The sequence below is a fragment of the Kogia breviceps genome, chromosome 4, assembly GCF_026419965.1.
Source record: "Kogia breviceps isolate mKogBre1 chromosome 4, mKogBre1 haplotype 1, whole genome shotgun sequence".
NCBI classification, from domain to species: domain Eukaryota; kingdom Metazoa; phylum Chordata; class Mammalia; order Artiodactyla; family Physeteridae; genus Kogia; species Kogia breviceps.
The window spans coordinates 43,339,289-43,360,736 of NC_081313.1; the positions used below are offsets into that span (position 1 = coordinate 43,339,289).

The 21,448-nt window shown below is 42.3% G+C and overlaps 1 long non-coding RNA gene across 1 annotated transcript; it reads left to right on the top strand.

The window, feature by feature from the left end:
* The first annotated feature begins 41 nt into the window (after nucleotides 1–41).
* Nucleotides 42–21,233, top strand: LOC136794159 (uncharacterized). The gene is made up of 3 exons (XR_010840525.1): nucleotides 42–179; nucleotides 7,334–7,533; nucleotides 19,242–21,233. It is a non-coding gene; the product is annotated as an uncharacterized lncRNA (long non-coding RNA).
* Nucleotides 21,234–21,448: the final 215 nt, after the last annotated feature.

Consider the following 21,448-nt stretch of genomic DNA (forward strand, 5'->3'; position numbering starts at 1 on the left):
CCTGCCCTAGGAAGGATGTGGACCATCTCTGGAGTAAAGACATCAGATCGGTTTTGTTCCTTTCTTGCTCTTAAATCAGCTGCGAAATGCATGAACAAAGCACACACAGGACTATTCTCAGAGCCCTGTGCCGCCTCCTCGTTAAACGCCAGCAGCTGCTGGGTGTTGCACAGACCAAGGTAAGCAACCTGACATTCGCAACCATCTACATCCTGAGCATAGATCACGGCGCTCTCAGCGGAATTTCTGAGGTTTCAAGCCCTGAAGTACACCCCACCAGTGAAAATGAGCAGAGGGGGTGAGGTCTGGGCAGGGCGTCCTGGGTGGGGTGAGGGGCTCGCAGCAGGAGGGGCCAGCAGAATCAAGCAACCGAATCACGAGTTACTTGCTCTTGGGAAAAGCAGCTCTGCTGACAAGAGAATTAGGGCAGGATGATTTTGGCAAGCCGCGTGTTGTGTTAGCTGCACAAACTTTTTCTTTCCTCTTAGGCAGCCTCTTAATAATTGGGTGGGAGCTGCTTTTCACATTTCGTGAAGAGGCAATTCCTGTCAGATGTTTTTCAGAGGGCTTTCACCTCACGTTTGCCAAGCACACACAATTCCAGATGCAACTCTGAGTCTATTCAGTTTGAGAAGATTAGAGTTTGCAGCCATTGGCAGGATTTGTACTTGCCTGCTGGCTTCATAGTTTCTCACATTACTTTAAGTGAATCTTACTCTTATCTCTACATCAAGTCTTAATGAAAAATATGAGGAAGAGGAAAGGACCCAGAGAGTCACTGGGGCAACTGGCATCTCACTAGAAGCTGCCAAACCACGTGAGTCCTAATTGGAGACATTTCCCTTCTCCCAGAAGGTGCCTCTAATTTACCTCTTTACAGGCAGATATTAATTTTCATTCCTATGTGAGGCTTGTTGGAGGAAATTATTTCAATTACTTCCCTTCCATCTTCCTGCCTGTTCCAATAACCTCTATGTCTCATTATTGCAACTGCAATAATCCAGGCAAGAGATAATGGTGCTGGGCCAAGGTGGTAACAGTGGAGATGGCAGGAGGAGTTTCTGCATATGAGTAGAGAGAGTTGCAGGATGGGGTTGGCGGAATGCTCTTGGTCTTGAAGCTTCTGGTAAGGGAGTGGTCGCAGCAGTAAGCTCAGAGAGGCAGAAATGCATCTTAAATTCTGGCCCTTAGGCAAGGAGCAAAGGTCCCATTTATTGAGTACCTGCTGTGTGCCAGGTGCGGCCTTAGGTACTTTCACAGAAACTTCCTCCTCACAAGTCTTTGTAGTAGGTTTGACTATTTCCACCTCACAGAACCTGTGTCTGTCGGACCCTAGAGGCTGTCACCCTGAGCCCCTTACGAGGGACAGCCCCTGGGGGTATGCACAGCAGAGTGGCTTGGGGAGGATCCACGAGCACAGGAGGGCAGGCACCAGAGTGAGGGGCCCCGACACCCTCCCTTCTGCCGCAGCTCCTCAGCAGAGCTCCAGGGTGGAGCTGCAAGACCTGGGTCTGACCCCGCACTAAGCTTCCTCAACGGGATGTAGGATGCAACTGCTGCGGCTTCAGCTGCCAGAGGCAGGAAAGCCAAGCAGGGAAAGGCAGGAGACCCCGCTGACCCTTCCAAACCCCGGACCCAGCTTTCCGGTGCTGACAGGGAGGGCACCACCCAGGCACTGCCGGCAACCCCCGTAGGTAAAGCCCCTGAATTCACGTTTTGGTCTCCACAGCCGGAAACCTTCAGCTAGCCATCCTGGAGGAGTTCTGAGGTCTCTGTCTCCAGGCTGGCCAGGACTGTTGGAGGAAATGGGCCCCTTCAACCCCAGAGCACCTGCACTGGGCGTAGTCTATTTCTCCTCCGGCTGCCAGAGCAACGGAAACAACAGTGGCCGCCGAAACCCCCTTAACACCACAGCCCAGGCTGAACCTGACCAATGGAAGCCAGACTTTGCATCTTGGTTTCTCCCCCTTTTTTCCCACATACCTAAAAGTATCTTCTCTGAAACCAAGAACTTACCCAATCCTCATACTGAGCTGAAACTGTTCTCAAAGCTTGACCCGCTGAGCTCTTCCTGGCATGCCTGGGTTTCACTGATTCCCAGACTCCAGGGAGAGGGTGGGAAGCCTGCATTCAGGCCTGCAGCAGAATATCCGTCTGGGGGAGCGTGCCCTGGAGGCTCCTCTTCAGAACCGCTGTGCAAGCTGCTTTACTCCAAACCCAAGTGAAGCGTGCAGCTTCCCAAGGTGTGGCCACAGCAACTGACCCCAGAGTTTGCACCCCAACACATGCGGGTCTGACTACTGCCCTGACTAACAAATCCCATCCCATGAGAGGGCACTTTCACAGAAACTCCCTCCTCACAAGTAGGTCCAGCCCTTCTTGAGAGCATTAGTGTCCTCATTCCACATAAGAAAGGACCCACTTTGAGAGGACAAATGACTTATAATAATTTATGACACCAACTGACTTCTGTGAAAGTGACTGGGAAATGGACAACTTGTCCTTTGTCCTGCCTGTTAATTCACAAATGGACATGACGAGCCCAAGACACACTTGCACTGAAGCAGAGTGTACGGCCCCAGCCTTGAAACCTGTGTATAAGGGGCATGACAGGCTCACGTGTCCTCTCTCAGCCTGCAGCAAGAGGATGGAGACAGGACGCCAGGGTCCTTCCCCCCTGTTCTGTTAGCATCTACCACAAGAATTACCCTGGACAGGGAGGGGGCAAAGCACCGCTGTGCTAGTGCTGTGCTATTTCTTTAGCTCTCTCTGAAATCCCACAAGTTAGACAGAGCACTTCCTGCACGTTACAAATAAGATAATCCAAATTCAGAGAGGTCAAGTGACTTGTCTGAGCTCATACAGCAGGCACATAGCAGAACCAGGACTTGAATCCAGATTTCCTATTCCACATTATTCTCCAGTGGTTTACTGAAAGGCTTACATAAGGGGCTCCATTCCTTGGTTATTCCATGCAATAAACCAGGGTATATACACCAAGCCTTATCTTTTCAATTCTATTTTTAGCTCTCATTATAATGTACTCTGCACTTTAATAGGTACTTGAATGGGTGACAAAATACGGGAGATTTTTACAGAAGATCAACTTTCTAGTTTCTAGTCTGCTCACAAATTTTTTCAGAGAGCAGCTCCCATATACAAAACACTTTGGATATTACAATACTATATGATACATACTTCCTCCACTCATCAAACTTGCAATAGGGCTGGGAAGATAAGACATGGACCGAAACAACCACCATACCAAAGCAGATACAATTTTTGTGTGCCCCGAGAATGGTGCCCAGCAGAGTATTGGGAGGTCCAAAGGCGTGAGACATAACTTCTGTTTAACATAATCGAGGAAGGCTTCCTGGAGGGGGTGACTTTGAAGCTGAGCTTTAACCGTCACATGGGATTTTAGTAGACAGAAGGTGATGATTTTAGCTTTTAAAAAATCTGATTGGACCTTGTATTTAAATTTTTATGCCCCCCAAATTTGCCCTAAGTAAAATAAGAATAATATTTCCCATATCATTCTGCAACGTGTCCTTTGACAAGGAGCATCTCCCAGAAAAGAAAAAGGGCAGTGTCCAGAGAAATGGAACCCAGCAGCTCAATTCATCTGACTCTATCTATCCTAAGTCCATGCAGAAATGGGTGGCGGGTCTCCCCGTACACTGTGCCACCCTCTCTTCCCTCACTGTGGTTCCTGCCCACCTGTAGCAGCCAGCAACAAGCTGGACACTGTTGTGGCAGGGAAGAGCGGGGGCGGGGGGTGTCCTTTGTTCATCCCTATTTCTCATTCTCCGTTCAGAAATCAGCAGGACACTTATTTCCCAAGATAGAGGAAGACAGGACTTGTGCAAACAGGTGTTTCCAGGAACATTTCCCACAAGAACAGCGTTTTTCTTCTACTACAGCCTTGAAACTCTGACCCTTTTTTTTTCATTGCTCTCCTGTGTCTTTCTTTAATAGAGCAGATGACCAACGAATCCACAAAAGCAGTGTGCTACACTGTAGGAAATCTCAGGTTACTAACCAAGCATGACATGTGTCTGGCTGGTACTTAGTTCTCCCTGCTAGGAGAGCACTTCTCCCTCTCTCCATTCAACCTAGTTACCTCCTACCCAGCCCTTGAAACCCCATTCAAAGGGCACCCCTTCAGGGAAACCATTTCCCCTCCACACATCTATATCGAGGCCAGGCTTCTCTGTTACATATTCTCATTCTAGCTCTCCTTCCTAGTTTGTGGTCACTTTAGTGGGTATCTCCTATAGCAGATCTTAACCTCCACGAAGGCACGTATCACCTAGGATTATCATCATGTCTCACACATAGAAGGTGCTCTGCAAATAACTGTGGACCAAATGTCCTGATGTAGTGATAGAGTCAGACAGCCCTTCACTGGAATGCTAGCTCCAACACTTACTATTCGACAATTAATTATACTCCCCATATCTCAGCTTCCCCTTCTGCAAAATGAGGATAACAACATCTATTTCACAAGATTACGATGAGAAAAATATAGATAAGAGCATCTAGCTGGCACTTTGTGAATGCTCACTCAGTAATATTCATTTCTTCACCTGCCTTGTCACCTAACCGGCTCACCAGGGCTCCCAGGGTGCCTTTGACCTTGACCCTCAAGCCATACAAACCTTCCTTCATAAACCCCAAAGTTCACCCTAGAATTCAGATTTAAAATACTCTCTGGGGCTATCTGAAGCTGAGTTGAAAACTTCTATTCATCCTCTATGTCTGTCAGGATTCTAAGCTGAAAGCAACAGAAATCAACTCCTATTCATTTAAGCAGAAAAGGAAGCTACGAAAAGCAAATGGGAAGCTCGGAGTTCCTAGGAAGAGTGGGAACCAGGCTCAGGCTCTCCACGAAGAACAATGCCCCAAACTGGGCCACTGGGCTGGTCCAGTGAGGCACTGCTGCCACCCACACAGGGCACAGACCCTGCAACTGGTACTATGTATGTGGCCAGCACTGGACACTGGCTATGAAATCACAGTCCCCGTTTCCTCTAGAAACTAAACGTTCTGCGATTGTTGTCCCATCCTCATCAGAATGGAGTCCACCAGGTGCCTGTTTTTGCTCTGAGTGAAAGTCTAGGACAGGTACTTCTGATCGGGGGAGCACAGGTCAATGTGCCTGGAATCTAGCTGCAAAATACGCTAAGAAAACATGATGTGTCATGTTCAGCTTCTCTATAAGAGAAAACTCTGTCTTGTCAGGTCGGGAATTCCCCCCAAAAGGAGATGGACTCAATCTCTGAACATGAAAAAAATGACAATTGCCTGGAATCTGCCCACAAGCTGTATTCTGGATTTCTCCATACTCTACCCTAGCTAGCCTCGTGGATTAAGCCCCCTGACTAACTGCTCCCCACAAACAAGCATTTTCTAGTTTTCTCCTTCTTGCCACACATCCCTGTTGATCTAAACTACTTCCATTCTCTTAACTCCTTCCTCATCCATTTATATCAGCCCTCTCTCTCCAAAGTCATAGGCCCAGCATTCTACATGCATGGAAGCCACAGTCAATCCATCCCCCAGCTCAATTCATCTTTATTTCTAAAGTTTAATTTATTTTAGAGTTACTCTCAGCCTATAGGGAATAAGGACAATTTCATGTTTACGTAGTATTTTAGGCAAGAGTTCCTCCTCTCGTGTGGTCACCTATGACAATGTCTGCCTGAAACAGCCAGTCTTGGTCAACATTATGCTCTTAATATGGTCCCCCAAAAAGTGTTCTTTGGGCCAATGAATCTGAGAAAAATTCCCCTATGAAAGTCACAAGGCACACTAGCCTATTAAAGGCTCCAAGAAGTCATGAAATAAAGAAATCTGTTGAACTTTTCAACCCAATACTTCTGAAGTTTATTTGACTACTGCCACATTTTTACTATTATCCTCACAACCTCTCTTCACATCTATAATATGCTGCAATAGAGATTCCTTGAGATCTACTCAGAAGATTCTGCAAGCTTCCTTTTTCTTGTCTGTCCTGCCTCCCTAAATAAACTTATCCCAAAGTAAGTGAATCTTGACTGAGCTTAGAGAAGGGGAATAAGGATGATGCAGGGAGGCATAACACTTGCTGCTCAGAGTGTGGTCCATGGACCAGCAGTACCAGCATCACCTGGGAGGTCTGGGAAATAAGGGTCTCAGGCCCCATCCCAGACCCAGGAAAACAGAATCTGCATTTTAACAAGATCCCCAGGTAATTCCTTTGCACAGTAAACTTTGACCGATATTGGCATAGGTAACTTCTACAAACTCAATTCCAAGTAATGAACATTTCAAGAATTCCACTACCACCCAGATTCCCTCACGCCGATAAATGTGTCTATACCCCCAGGGGACCTGGTTCCTCCCTTTAGCATTTTACAGAGCTCAGCATTCTTTCACAGGGATTGCCTGCACCCTTTGGGATTCTGGGACTTTAAGGAAAACAACATTTTGTGGTTTGGCCACAGAGAAATTGAGCTGCCTTCTATGATCTTCTTTAAAGTAATCCTGTGAGAGGCCCCCCGGGGCACTGAGAGGTGTGCCATCCACACCATTGTCTCCGAAGGTTGCTATTGTAGCTGGCTGCACACCACATGACATTTAGAAATTCAATTCTGCAGAGCACGAAAGGAATTATAAAAAGGTACTACATTAGTATTCTGCAAAAACTAGAGTCTCTCAACCACCAGCAGGTGTGTTAAGATATGGTGAATTTTTTTAAAATGTAAACTATAAACAGAACCAGTTTTGGCATCTGGACCTTAGACTGCCTGACACCTCATTCACCTGCCTTAAGTTACAAAAGGTCTTACTACTCCTCCCATAAGGCCTTGCTTTCCAAAGTAGGATCCCAAGGGATTTAGAGTAAGGCAGATCTGGGTTCAAACGCTGGCTCTGCTACTTACCAGCTCAGTGGCCCAAGCATTTTGCTTTACCTCCCTCAGCTGTGGATTCCTCCCTGTAAAGGGGAGCCATGAAGACAAGCTTCATGGAGCTGTGTAATGAGAACTCCATCAGGGAGTGTGGAGAGCACCAGGACAGTGGCTTGCTTGTGTCAAGGGCTCCAACCGCACTGGACCCTCACACGCCCTCTCTCCAAGCCCACTCACAAGTGTCAACCCAAAGCTTCCCTGCCCGCAGTCCTCCAGCCTGAGGGGACCACCCCCCTAACTCCACAAGCTGTGGAAATGACAGCGTGGATCCTCCCCTACTCCCCAAACGCCCCGCCTTCCTTTACCCTCCCGCTTACCACTGACCACAAACTCTACAAGCTGCCTAGAGCTTTAGCAAATTTCTCTCTTCACCTTCCCAGCAGCCTGCGGGGCCTCTCCAACCTGTGAAGGGCTTGGGGAAGGAGGCAGAGGAAGGGACCTTGGGAGGAAATTGGAGAGGGAGAGCTGGAGGATTCCCTCCTCCAGAGACCTACAATCTGGAGTCTATCCCCACTGCTTCTGAGGATAAGGAAGGAAAAGGAAAATTCTGCGTGCTTTCCTCTTAAGTCATGGAAATAAGGTAAATAATGAACCTGCTTTCTTCTGTTTAAACTTGAGGCTGGTAGAAGTTGATTCTACTAACCAATTCTCATACATGAATACAGATTCCATCTTGGGGGGAGGGGTGGTCATATTATGATTTATAATAAATATATATTTGATCTTCTTCCACTGTTCCTGGCACAGAGTTCCTAAAACGTTTCAAAGCTCCTAAGCGATGAGAGCTAAAACGATATCTTTTGCTATGTTACCGAGGTGCCTCAGTAAGGACCTCACCTAAGGATGGGGGCTGGTTGCCAGGAGAGCAAACCAAGTGATTAGAGGGTTGAAACTTTCAGCTCTCCCCTCCCTGACCTCCAGGGAGGGGAGAGGGGCTGGGAAGAGTTCAATCAATGGGCAGTGAATTAATCAAACCAATGGCCAATGATGTAATCAAGCACGCCTATGAAATGAAGGCTCCATAAAAACCCACAAGGACATTGTTCAGAGAGCTTCCATGTTGGTGAACAGGTAGAGCACCCCACCCTCACCTCTCACCCTCTGACACACACATACTCATTGGAAATTGGAATCATTTTAGGGGGGATAAAGAAAAATTATTTGCAAGTTACTCACTCATCCTGTACAGGGAAGAGACAGAGATATGATAAATCGGATAATTGGATTCCAAGTGACATGTGGACTGAGGCTGAAAAAGACCACCCTGATACTTGTTCTAGATCTACTTGTGGGCTCACTGTCAGTACCAAGGACACTTGCTAGTCATTCCAGATACAAGTATTTCCCAGAAAGATAACTTGTTCTGTGGACCACGAGAATGCACATTAGCAATACTAACAAGGTGAAGATGATTGGTGTTACTAAACAGCAAGTCGTATGCTTAAAAACATTGAGTAGCAAAAATGCACAGTAAGACCTTTTTCTGAAATGTGCTCTACAAATAACTATATTTTAAATAGTCAACAAAATGATTTTTAAAATTCAGTAACAGTTCTCTGTTTCTTAAAGGACTTGAAGGAGGCCCACCTCCTACATCCAGGGCTCAGAATGAGCCACCAAAGGATTTAATGTAGGTCCCAAACAGGGGACCTGTCCATAGCTGCATCTCACATAGCTACTCAAAGTGTGGTGCATGAACCAGAAAGATTGTCATCACTGGAGCTTGTCAGAAATACAGAGTCTCATCACAGACTAGAAAACAAATTTATGGTTACCAAAGGGGTGGACTCTTGAGGCAGGAACAATCAACTCACATGCCTATATACCCATGGATCCACATGGCCCCTACAAGAAGCCTACAATTGTGTTCTAGGGCTCACAAGGCCTGTGAGGTAAACTTGTCTTGTTCTTTACGGCCACACTCATTAACCTTCAACCATCAGCCATATCATAACATGGATGTGCTGGAAAATGCAATGATGACCGATTGTGCAACATCAGTGAAATGGAATCATGGGATGAAAAAAGAGGAGGGAAGAGGAAGGGGTATTTTACAACTTCTATAGGAATCAGGACCAGTAAGATGTGTGGAGTTTCAGGCTTGAGGTAGGGATGGAAAAAAGTAGAGAGGGGTTAACAACAAAAATTGGCCGCTGGCTTTTATTGAATAAATTCAAATGTGTTCTTAAAGCCCTTTGACTTCCTAAATATTTCTGACAACTTATGATTAGAGTGTTTGATGAAGTAGTTTAGACTAAGCAGAAGAATGTCTATACCAGAACATTTTTATCAGATTTTTAAAAATGCACCCAAAGCTTGTGTGCAACATATTAAAATTGGCATATTTATTTATAATGTGAAAGCAGACCAGCTCAATCTGTGTCACCAACAGACTGCCTCCAGCTGTGCTTCTTTGCCCCCATTTTGCAACTTTGACCACAGCTAGAAAAATTACAGTAGTGCATTAGCAGGGCTCTACTTCCAAATCCTGCAGTGAGAGAGACAGCTAAACTTCACAGAAATATGGGAAAAGACTGAAAATTCCCTTTTAGAAAGGCTGATGATGGTTTCTAACTTTTTGAGGAGTTTATTTACATGGGAAAAAGACTTGAAGGCATTAAAAAAAACTCAGTGGTACTTATCCAAATTTTATCTTCCATCTGCATTCACATATCTTCCACTTTAAAATCCTCTCCTAAAATTTCCAGAGGAAAATCTAATCTCTGATTCTGCTTCACCCCCACTGGAAGAAAAAGCAGGCTTCTAGGGCAACAGCCTTGAAAGGCCCCTGACTTGGATAAGAGGAAATAAACAATGTAGAGTAACCTATGCCGTTTATATGCCCTTTTCCTTTATGAAGTCCTCTAACATACATCATCTGAAGCCTCTGAAGAGGTATGAATTGTGTTTAATTAAAGCCTGGGTGATGGAAGTGAATAGCAAGTTATTTTGAGGTTTTTCACACATCTTCAGCCCCTGTTATCAAGCTTTCAGAGCTCTATTCTAAAAAGTTAGGGGGTGGTAGGAGACAATGTCTCTTCTCTAGCAGCTGCCAGAGATTACTGCCATCAGAGTAATTATCATCAGATAATTGTCCCCTTTCTTCCTTGCTGATGGGGCAGAATGGGAACAGACACTCATCTGAAATAGATTTTATACTTCCTGAATACAAGCTGGATAGCTCAGGTCAGTGGGCACCCACTGAAGGATTTCCACATCATGCCTTAGAGGAAATTAAAATTCGTCTCATACAAAAGGAAAAACCATCAAATTTCACCTACTTGAGGTTAATCAGATTTCTTGAAGTTGAGCAACTGTGGTTTCAGACTGAAGTAAGTGCCTACTTTAGCCTAAACATCCTCTGCTGAGAATGATTTCAGATGATGGTAACAAGAGGAGCATTTTCTGGTGCCCTGAACTTTGAGGCAAGCACCTTGCTTACCTCTGTAGTGGTATTTGTGAAAAGACAGTGCTAACAAGCCCTACTACGCCTCCCTGCCTTTATGTCATTCACAGGGAGGTTATTAAAATTGTTTACTTGGCTGATCTCTGGAGCAGTCCAAATTCTTTAAGGGAGTCCTCAAAGCTGTCATAGGACTGAAGATAAGATAGGCTACAGCGTGAGCAGACAGTTCTGCAAATTCGATAGTGTTACTTTTAGGCTCCCATCTACCCAGGAATGCCCTAGACTGCTGGGTGATGAAATGTTCCATACAAACAAATATTTATGGGCAATTCAATGCAGGTTGGTGGGCAAGAACAAAGTAGAATAGATTATCATCAGAATCTTTACAGTCTGGTAATGTGAAGGTGGAAAGGTGGCCATCTCTTTATTCTCTCTCATTGATGGGCTTTAATCTCACTCAATAAACCTGCACTATTGCCTGATGTATACCAGACAATGTGCTAGGGGCTAGGGGTAGGGAGGAGCCTGAGGGAAGCAAGATAATCTCTTTGCCCTCAGTGGGTTCACAGTGCTGTTCCTCATTCTTCTCTAAAGGAGGCGGAATGACAATAAGACTTCTGAATTAGCAGAGTCGCAGATCAGAGTTTGAGATTTGGTTTCACCACTTGCTAGCCATTGACCTTGGGCAGGTCACTGACCTTTTCGTGCCTCAGGTTCTTCCTCTGTAAATTAAAGGTAATGATACTCTGGCAACCTACCTCACAGAATTCTTGTGAAGAGCAAATAAAATTAAATATGAAAAACCTTTGCAAAGCATTATGCGAACGTCAGCATTATTATAATCATGGGTCACAGTGAAAGAGCTATTAGATTCCTAAAAACAATGCCACCTTCTACACGAACAATAACCCCCCAGCAACTCCCATTTTGTAAATCCCCTAAAGTCAACACATGGGAAAAGTAAGTCTGCTTTCCTTCAAAGGCAAGGGTGTATCATAAATATTTGTGTTTATGTTTGTGTTTCAAAACCTAGTGTCAAGAGTACAGTAGGTGCTCAGAAAATATTGAAAAAACAAAAGTGCTGTGTGGCTCCATAGTTAGATTAGACAAAAGGAACTAAAGAGGCCACTCTGGCCACTACTGGTAGGACAACGGGGCTCAGAGCCATACATCTTAATGGTCATAATTGGTCAACTTGTCTTCTTACATAATCATGTAAATATGTCAGTAGTAATAGTAAATTTGAAACTGTTTACTGTAGACCAACCATAAGGTAAGGGGTTCTTCCCCTCCTCTCACCATAACAAGACTCCTTGCTAGCAGATTTGGTTGCTGCTTACCTTTCACCTAGATTGTAAAATCATAGTCAGTAGCCTATAGAACGGGTTTGAGAAAAGTACAGAACCATAAATTCTTAGATAATTGGTAACCAACTTCATAGGTATAAAATTTAAGTAGGAAAAGGATTCAGTGTCAGAGTCTAGCTGGCCTAGAATAAAATTCCCTGCATGTAACTGTGAAACATATACCTCTAGTTGGGGGATTGAGCTCAATAGACCAAGTGCTCCTTATAATAAGTCTGTCCACCCTCCTACGGCCAACAGCCCAGTTACATGTGTGAGAGGATCAAGCATGCCCTGCCATCTTAGCACTAAAATTTATGACAGCATCTGAGCAGAACTTCCAAAGTACAGAAACCCAGAGCATGGGTGTGGGTCAGACAAAACATGTGGCCCACACAGGCCCCTCACTCCCCTTGCTCAAACCCAGCTTACTTTTCCCTTCCGCCACTCTCCACAGGACAGGTTTAAAAAGGAAAACTTATCTTGAAATCAAAGTTACTCATTTAGACTTGAACAAAAGTAGCTGTTTTTGAGGTGTCACAGAAGAAGAAACAGCTTAGGACAAGGGAAAGGAAGCATATAAACAGAACTTAGACCCCAAAGAGTCTCAATTAAAAGGATTTTCAGTAAGGCTCTTACCTTCTCTTCTCTACAGAGGCCAAAACAACCAAATGTGCTGAACCAACACTCTGCCCTAAAGTATATATTCACATAGGCAGGCCCTTCTGGCCAGCCCTGAATACAGCCTCTCCAGACCCAATCATCTCATCTGGGATCACAGAATTCCAGGAGCTATTCTGGATGGTTTGTCACCCTCCTGGTTTTATAGGTGAGGAAAGAGGCATATGGTGAAGACTTGCCCAAGGTCCCAGAAATGGTGAGTTAGAACTGAGATCTTCCAATACAGTCCACCTACTTTTGCAGGCAAAAAATCAGTGAAAAATGTTTTATTTTATTTTTGCCTTAGGAGGGACCTGGCTTCCAAAGAAACCACCTCACCAATTACCAAACTGTCAAACCCAGAGGAGGGATTTGCCATTATTTTTCAATCTGTGCACCAAAAGTGCACCTAATAGAATACCTTAGAATTGATTCCAGGAATAGATCTCGTAACCAAATGAAGCACATTCATAAAGGGACACATAGCAGATCCCTTCCATTCTGCCTGTTGGCCCTTCTCTTTATCACAGGTCTCCAGCTTTGGGAGAGTGCCACGCCCAGTCACAAGACTAAGGATGTGCTAAGACTTTGTGTTGACAGATATTTAGAAGAACACTAGTTTCACAGTTTTGCCCTGTGTTTCAGTTGAGACAAGTAACACATACACACTTTTACTAAGAAATGAATATAAAGCAGCTAAAACCAGACACGTTCTAGATCACTGGGGCTTGAGACCCAAGCCTAAGACGGTGTTCCTAATTGGCATGGAGTCCCAGATCCTCTCCTACCCTTTGACCCCCCTCTCTTGCATTCTGCCCAGATATGGACCAAGTACCCCCACCGATCCAGGCTTTAAATTCTCCTGTGCCAGGTGATAAATGCCTCTTCCTCACCCCTTTCCTGAAGATTTCTGTGGCTGTGAGTTTGGAAGCCCTTTCTTCCACTATATCACGTTCCTCTTCTGGTCATTTGGTCTGAAACAGAGCCTCATTCTAGTCCTTAGTGAGTTCCTTCACCTACCGGTCTAAGCTTGAATTTCTACTTCTCTACTCTGAGCCTCTCTATAAGGCATCAACTCCATTTCCTGTCCAGAAGTAGAATTTCACTCTCCCCCTGTTCAAAAGCTCCACAGAGCTTCAGACTCATCCACAGAATCCTGTTTTATGTGCCTCTCCAGCTCATTCGTTTGAAGACCAAAGGCAACAGGTTCTGTTTATTGATCCTTGTTCTCACTGATGGCCTAGTCATCATCTCTAACGCTTTTTAATTTTTAATAGTCTTTGTTTGGTTTTCCTTGTAGCACTTCACTATAGCAAGGATTTGGGTGAAGTCGTTTATTTGGCTGTTGATCCCAGTAAAGCATAGTGAGGGAATGTGAAACAGGGAAGGGAAGAAAGTTAATAGAGTGTGTTAAAAAGCTGTAGTTACCCCAAATAGCCAAAGCAATCTTGAGAAAAAAGAACAAAGCCAGAGGCATCATGCTCCTTGATTTCAAACCATATTACAAAGCTATAGTAATAAAAACAGTACGGAAGGAACACTTCCGAATTCATTCTTTGAGGCCACCATCATCCTGATACCAAAACCAGACAAAGATATCACACAAAAAAAGAAAAATACAGGCCAATAGCACTGGTGAATATAGATGCAAAAATCCTCAACAAAATACTAGCAAACTGAATCCAACAATGTATTTAAAGGATCATACACCATGATCAAGTGGGATTTATGCCAGGGATGCAAGGATTTTTTCAATATCTGCAAATCAATCAATGTGATACACCACATTAACAAATTAAAGAATAAAAACCATATAATCATCTCAATAGATACAGAAAAAGCTTTTGGTAAAATTCAACATCAATTTATGATAAAAAAAAAAAAAAAAAAACTCTCCAGAAAATGGGCAAAGAGGGAACATACTTCAACATAATAAAGGCTATATGTGACAAACCCACAGCTAACATCTTACTCTACAGTGAAAAGCTGAAAGCATTTCCTCTAAGAAAAGGAACAAGACAAGGATTTCCATTCTCACCTCTTTTATTCAACATAGTTTTGGAAGTCCTAGCCACAGGAATGAGAAGGAAAAGAAATAAAAGGAATCCAAATTGGAAAAGAAGAAGAACACTGTCACTGTTTGCAGATGACATGATGCTATACACAGAAAATCCTAAAGACACCTACCAGAAAACTACTAGAGCTCATCAATGAATTCAGGAAAGTTGCAGGATACAAAATTAATATACAGAAATCTGTTGTATTTCTATACACTAACAATGAAATATCATAAAGAGTAATTATGAAAACAATCCCATTTACCATTGCATAAAAAAAAAAAATCTAGGAATAAACCTACCTACAGAGGCAGAAGACCTGAAATCTGAAAACTATAGGATGCTGATGAAAGAAATTGAAGACCACACAAATAGATGGAAAGATATACCATGTTCTTGGACTGGAAGAATCAATACTGTTAAAATGACCATAGTACCCAAGGCAAACTACAGATTCAATGCAATCCCTACCAAATTACCAATGGCATTTTTCACAGAACTGGAAGAAAAAAGTTTTTAATTTGTATGGAAACACAAAAGACCCTTTATAGCCAAAACAATCTTGAGAAAGAAGAACGGAGCTGGAGGAATCGGGGGCCCTGACTTCAGACTATACTACAAAGCTACAGTAATCAAAACAGTATGGTACTGGCACAACAACAGATGCACAGATCAATGGAACAGGATAGAAAGCCCAGAAATAAACCCATGCACCAATCTATAACAAAAGAGGCAAGAATATACAATGGAGAAAAGATAGCCTCTTCAATAATTCGGGCTGGGAAAACTGTAGAGCTACATGCAAAAGAATGAAATTAGAACATTCACTAACACCATACATAAAAATAAACTCAAAATGGATTAAAGACCTAAATGTAAGACCGGTTACTATAAAACTCCTGGAGGAAAACATAGGCAGAACACTCTGTGACATAAATTGCTGCAATATTTTTTTTGGATCTGTCTCCTAGATTAATGCAAACAAAAGCAAAAATAAACGAACAGGACCTGATTAAACTTAAAAGTTTTTGCATAGCAAAGGAAACCATCAACAAAATGAACAGACAACCTACAGAATGGGAGAAAATATTTGCAAACAATGTGACTGACAAGGGATTAATCTCCAAGATATACAAACAGTTCATGCAGCTCAATATCCAATAAACAAACAACCCAATCAAAAAATGGGCAGAAGAGTTAAATAGACATTTCTCCAAAGGAGACATACTGATGGCCAACAGGCATATGAAAAGATGCTCAACATCGCTAATTACTAGAGAAATGCAAATCAAAACTGCAATGAGGTTACCACTTCACACCAGTCAGAATGGCCATTATCAAAAAGTTTACAAATAATAAATGCTGGAGAGGGTGTGGAGAAAAGGGAGCCCTCCTACACTGTTGGTGTGAATGTAAATTGGTGCAGCCATTATGGAGAACAGTATGGAGGTTCCTTTAAAAACTAAAAATAGAGTTATCATATAATCCTGCAATCCCACTTCTGGGCATATATCCAGAGAAAACCACAATTTGAAAAGATATTTACATGCACCTCAATGTTCATTGCAGCACTATTTACAACAGCCAAGACATGGAAACAACCTAATGTCCCTCACAGATGAATAGATAAAGAAGATGTGATATATATATACATATATATGATATATATATGTATATATATATATCATATACATACATATATATATATACACACACATCTACATTCACATATACACAACGGACTATTAGCCATAAAAAAGAGTGAAATAATTTCATTTGCAGAAACATGGATGGATCTAGAGATTATCATTAAGTGATATAAATCAGAGAGAGACAAATATCATAGATGTCACATATCTGGACTCTAAAAAAATGATACAAATGAACTTATTTACAAAACAGAAGCAGACTCACAGGCCTAGAAAACAAACTTTTGGTTACCAAAGGGGGAAGGGGAGCGGAGGGATAGATTAGGAGTTGGCATTAACATATACACACTACTATATATAAAATAGATAAATAACAAGGACCTACTGTGTAGCACAGGGAACTATATTCAGTATCTTGTAATAACTTACAGTGGAAAAGAATCTGAAAAAGAATATACATTTTATATATATATATATATAACTGAATCACTTTGCTGTATCCCTGAAGCACTGTAAATCAACTACGCTTCAGTTAAAAAAATACATAAGGGAATTCCCTGGCGGTCCAGTGGTTAGGACTCTGTGCTTTCACTGCTGAGTGTGCCGGTTCAATCCCTGGTTGGGGAACTAAGGTCCTGTAAGTCGTGTGGTGCGGCACCCCCCCCAAAAAAAAATTTTAAACATGAAAAAAACCAATATGGTACTAGCATTAAAGCAAATAAATAGATCAATGGAACAGAATAGGAAGTCCAGAAATAAACTCATGCATGTATGGTCAACTTATTTATGACAAGGGAGCCAAAAATATACAATGGGAAGAGGACAGTCTCTTCAAAATATAGTGTTGGGACAACTGGACAACAAAAGAATGAAACTGGACCATTATCTTACACCATACACAAAAGTTAACTCCAAGTGAATTCAAGATTTGAATGTAAGACAGGAAACCATAGAACTCTAGAAGAAAACATAGGTGATAAGTTCCTTAACATCGGTCTAGGCAATGATCTTTTGGATTTGACATGGAAAACAAAGGCAACAAAAGCAAAAATAAACAAGTGGGACTATATCAAACTAAAAAGCTTCTGCACAGGAAAGGAAACCAACAAAATGAAAAGGAGAAAATATTTGCAAATCACCTATTTGATAAGGGGTTAATATCCAAAATATCTAAAGAACTTATGCAACTGAACAGCAAAAGATCCAAACAGACATTTTTCCAAAGACATTCAGATGGCCAACAGGTACATGAAAAAATGCTCAGCATCGCTAATCGTCAGGGAAATGCAAATCAAAATCATGAGACATTACCTCACACCTGTTAGAATGACTGTTATCATAAAGATGAAATAACAAGTACTGGCCACGATACAGAGAAAAGAGAATCCTTGTGTGCTGTTAGTGAGAATCTAAATTGGTGCAGCCACTATGGAAAACAGTATTTTTTTCAAAAAACAATTAAAAATAGAGCTACAATATGATCCAGCAATTCCATTCTGGGTATTTATCTAAAGAAAATAAAAACACTAACTCGAAAAGATATATATATACCCCCATGTTCATTGCAGCATTATCTACAATAGCCAAGATATGGAGCAACCTATGTGTCCATCAACAAATGAATGGATAAAGAAAACGTAGTGTGTGCAAACTCATGGATGGAATTCAAGGGCACCATACTAAGTGAAATCAGTCAGACAGAACAAGACAAATACTGTATGATATCACTTATATGTGGAATCTTAAAACAAACAAATGAAGCTCATAGATATAAAGAACAGATTGGTGGTTGTCAGAGGAGAAAGATGGGGTGTGGGTGAAATGGGTAAGGAGAGGCAAAAGGTACAGACTTCCAGTTATAAAATAAGCAAGTCATGGGGATATAATGTACAGCATGGCAACTCTAGTTAATGACACTGTAGGGCATATTTGAAAGTTGCTAAGAGAGAAGATCTTAAAAGTTCTCACAAGAAAAATTCTGTAGCTATGTGTGGTGACGGATGTTATCTAGACTTACTGTGGTGATCATTTTACAATATATACAAGTATCAAATCATTATGTTGTATACCTGAAACTAATACAAAGTTGTATGTCCATTATACTCAATTAAAAAAAAAAAGAAAAGCAGCAGCAGCAGCTGTTCGGTAACCAGGACTTCCTGGTGTAGTAACCATCTAGGAAACCGTAGTAACCATCTAGAACATTCCTCAGAATGAGGGTAGAGCAGCAAACTTATTTATCCACCCAGGCCTGTCCCTCCTTGGATGAGGGTTGCTCCTCAGGCAATACTCATGGCACTTGCAACCTAACCTGTCTGCTCCCAAGCTCACATTCGTGGCCAGAGAATACGCTCAGGCAGAGAGAAGCAAGACTTGTCCACGTGTACAGGCTGTCCACAGTTGAACCCTGGGGCATCTGCTGCAAAGATGATTGTTACAGTCACTTGGAGCCCCTCTTCTCTGGGTGATCTTTCAGAATTCAATTTAATTTAACACATATTGAATGCCTATGCTATATAATGTGCTAGACTAGACTCAGGTGTATGTGTGTGTGTATATATATATGTGTGTGTGTGTGTGTGTGTGTATAAAGACCTGAGTATATATAATGTACTAGACTAGAGTCAGGTAAATACAAAGATGTTGTAAAGACATGGTTCTTCCCCATGTAGAACTGCAGATCTGATGTAGGAGAAAAACAGAAATACAACTCACCATAGAATAAAGTAGAAGATGAGAAAAGCTATATTGGAGCCACAAGCTATGAGAGCTGTAGGAAGATGAGATTAATTTTGACTAGAGGGAAACGGCTATCAGTGCAGCTTCCCAAAGCCAGAATATTTTAAACATATGCTAAATCGACAAACATCCAATTCCCACCAAAAGCCAAAGAAGAAAGAAACATTCTTTCACAGGGCCCTAAGGCCAGAAAACAGCAAGAAAATTAGAACCATTTTATCTCAACTCATAGAAGGAAATAAGTCACATATTTCAATATCACCCAGTCTCCTAGATACATGTAAAATGAAATCACAAGAGTAAGATATTCCTTCTGCTTCATATTTAATTGTGCGTTTTTAGTCTGTTGTCATTAGTAGGAACAAGGTATTAACAGTCTTTGTGAGACTCCCAAACTCAAGGAATGTGCCCTTAACCTGTTTTCCCTGCAACAGGCAGTTACTTTCTGCTATTGATGGACAACTTTGGAATGAAGCTGAACCAGACCTCAGCAGTTTTCCAAATCCAGGTGAAGAAAGTGGATGACTTCAGCATGAAAGGGCTGTGGAGACGATGGATGGATGAGTCAGCCCCCATTTGTGGAAAGCGGCGGTTTTGTTAGGAAAAAAATCTCAAGCTTTCATTTTGTGGTGTTTGGGAGCTTAATTCCTTGCTTCTAATTAAATGTATAAACTGGAATCACAACGGTATTTCACAATTAGTTTCTTAGATCTGGAAGAGGCTCTATGAACAACTTAAGTAGGGGAAGATGGGGAGTGGTGTGGGGAAGGAGCAGAAAGAGGGCTGAGCATCTTGGGTTTCAGGAAGCTGCCTGCTGACTAGGTGTTGGGGATTCCATACTCCAGTTCCAATACTGGAAAACTGTGGATAGAGAAGAGTGGGAATGAAGGCATGACTCTTCTGGCCTCCCCACTCCAAACCAGACTTTAGCTGTGCAGCTGGAAGTCTGGGGACAGAGCTAGAAGCATCAGTTGCACTGTCACAACTCAAGTTCTATGTGGCCAAGCCCCTGCCACGATCTCAGAAGGAGACGCCAGCGGGCAACAATAGGGAAGACAAGGTTGCGTGGGTCTGTGGAAAAATGGCAGAATGAAGCTGCCCTCTCTAGCTGTTACTCCTTCGGCTGTCAGCTGAGAACACTGGGGGATATTTCTCGGACTTCTCTCCTTTGATCCCCTGCAGAGAGACTCAGCATTGTTATGCCCAAACCAGCCAAACTCCAACCACTCTACGGCCAAAAGGAGATTTTTGCCTAATACCACCATGTACTAACCAGGGGTGCTGAGGATTGTATGTTTTCTGGAGTGAAGAATGCCATGTTCAGAAGTTCAAGTCCAAAAGAAACTGGGGTCCTGAGCATTTCCACAGGGTTGCTCTGTGACTTCGCTGCACAGTGTTGCTTAAGAACCACAACAGAATAATTCCCTAGTAGAGACAAGCTCTAAATCATTGGAGCTTGATCCCCCAAACAGAAAAGTTCTAGATTACTGGAGTTTGAGGTCCAACGGGCCTGTCTCCTTTTCTTTGCTCTCAAAACATTTTCAGGTGAAGAGTAGGAATGGAAATGATAATATGTATGATTTTTAGGGCCTCCATTGTGCCGGCTGCTTCAAAGTCATTACCTCATATCACAACAACCCTGCAAGGTAAATATTATTATCCTCTACCTTATATGAGGGTTCAGGAGGTTAAGATTAAGGAAGCTGGCCCAAATCACACAGCTAATGAGTGGGAGAAGCCAGCTCTGACTGACTGCAAAGCTCTTTCTACTCCAACTTGCCATCTCTTCCCGCTCAGAGCACACCTTATTAAATATTTGGACATTTATGTCTGGAAAGCAGGAGTGAGTTGTTTGTCCAGCAGACCTGAACCTGGTCCCATAGTCTGCCATGGAAATTTGGGCAAGTATTTAGCTACTCTGGGACTCAGTTTCCTCATCTGTAAAATGGGAAAGAACATATTAGTACTTAGACCTCATCAGGTTGTTAAAAGGACTAAATGAGATATTGTTTGTAAGCCACTTAGCATAGTGCCAGGCACATGGTCACACTTGATAAATCTTGATTATTGTATTTAGTGTCTGGATTCAGAGCTCCCCAAAGGACTTTAACTTTTTTAACTGGATTAGCTATAATCTTTGGTTTATGACACATTCTCATCATTAATCCATGAGTGGTCCTCTTTATTAATGTATTCATTTTATACTAAATACCCACAAAACTACCACTTAATATAAGAACTATACAATTGACATAACTTACACCTTTTATGCATACAAGGGACTTCATAGTTATACAATATGTATACTTACATATAGCCATATCTCTATTCTAAATGTATCAGCATGATGAAAGTACTCAGTGTTCACTGAATAAATGATGGAATCAATAAATGTAATGTTTCTTCATTGATCTCTGGTACAATCTGATGGAGTGTTAAGACAGAAGTCTTTTAGTCTCATTGGACTGAGGAACCAGATAATAGATACCACACTCCGAAAGAGATGTGACACTCAAAATAGTCTGCAAAGACAGTATCTACAAACTAGTTTTTAAAAATTATTAGCCCCTTCTCACATTAAGACCACACCCCACTAAATTAAAAGGTGAATGGACATTTAAGAGAGGAGGATATGGGGAGA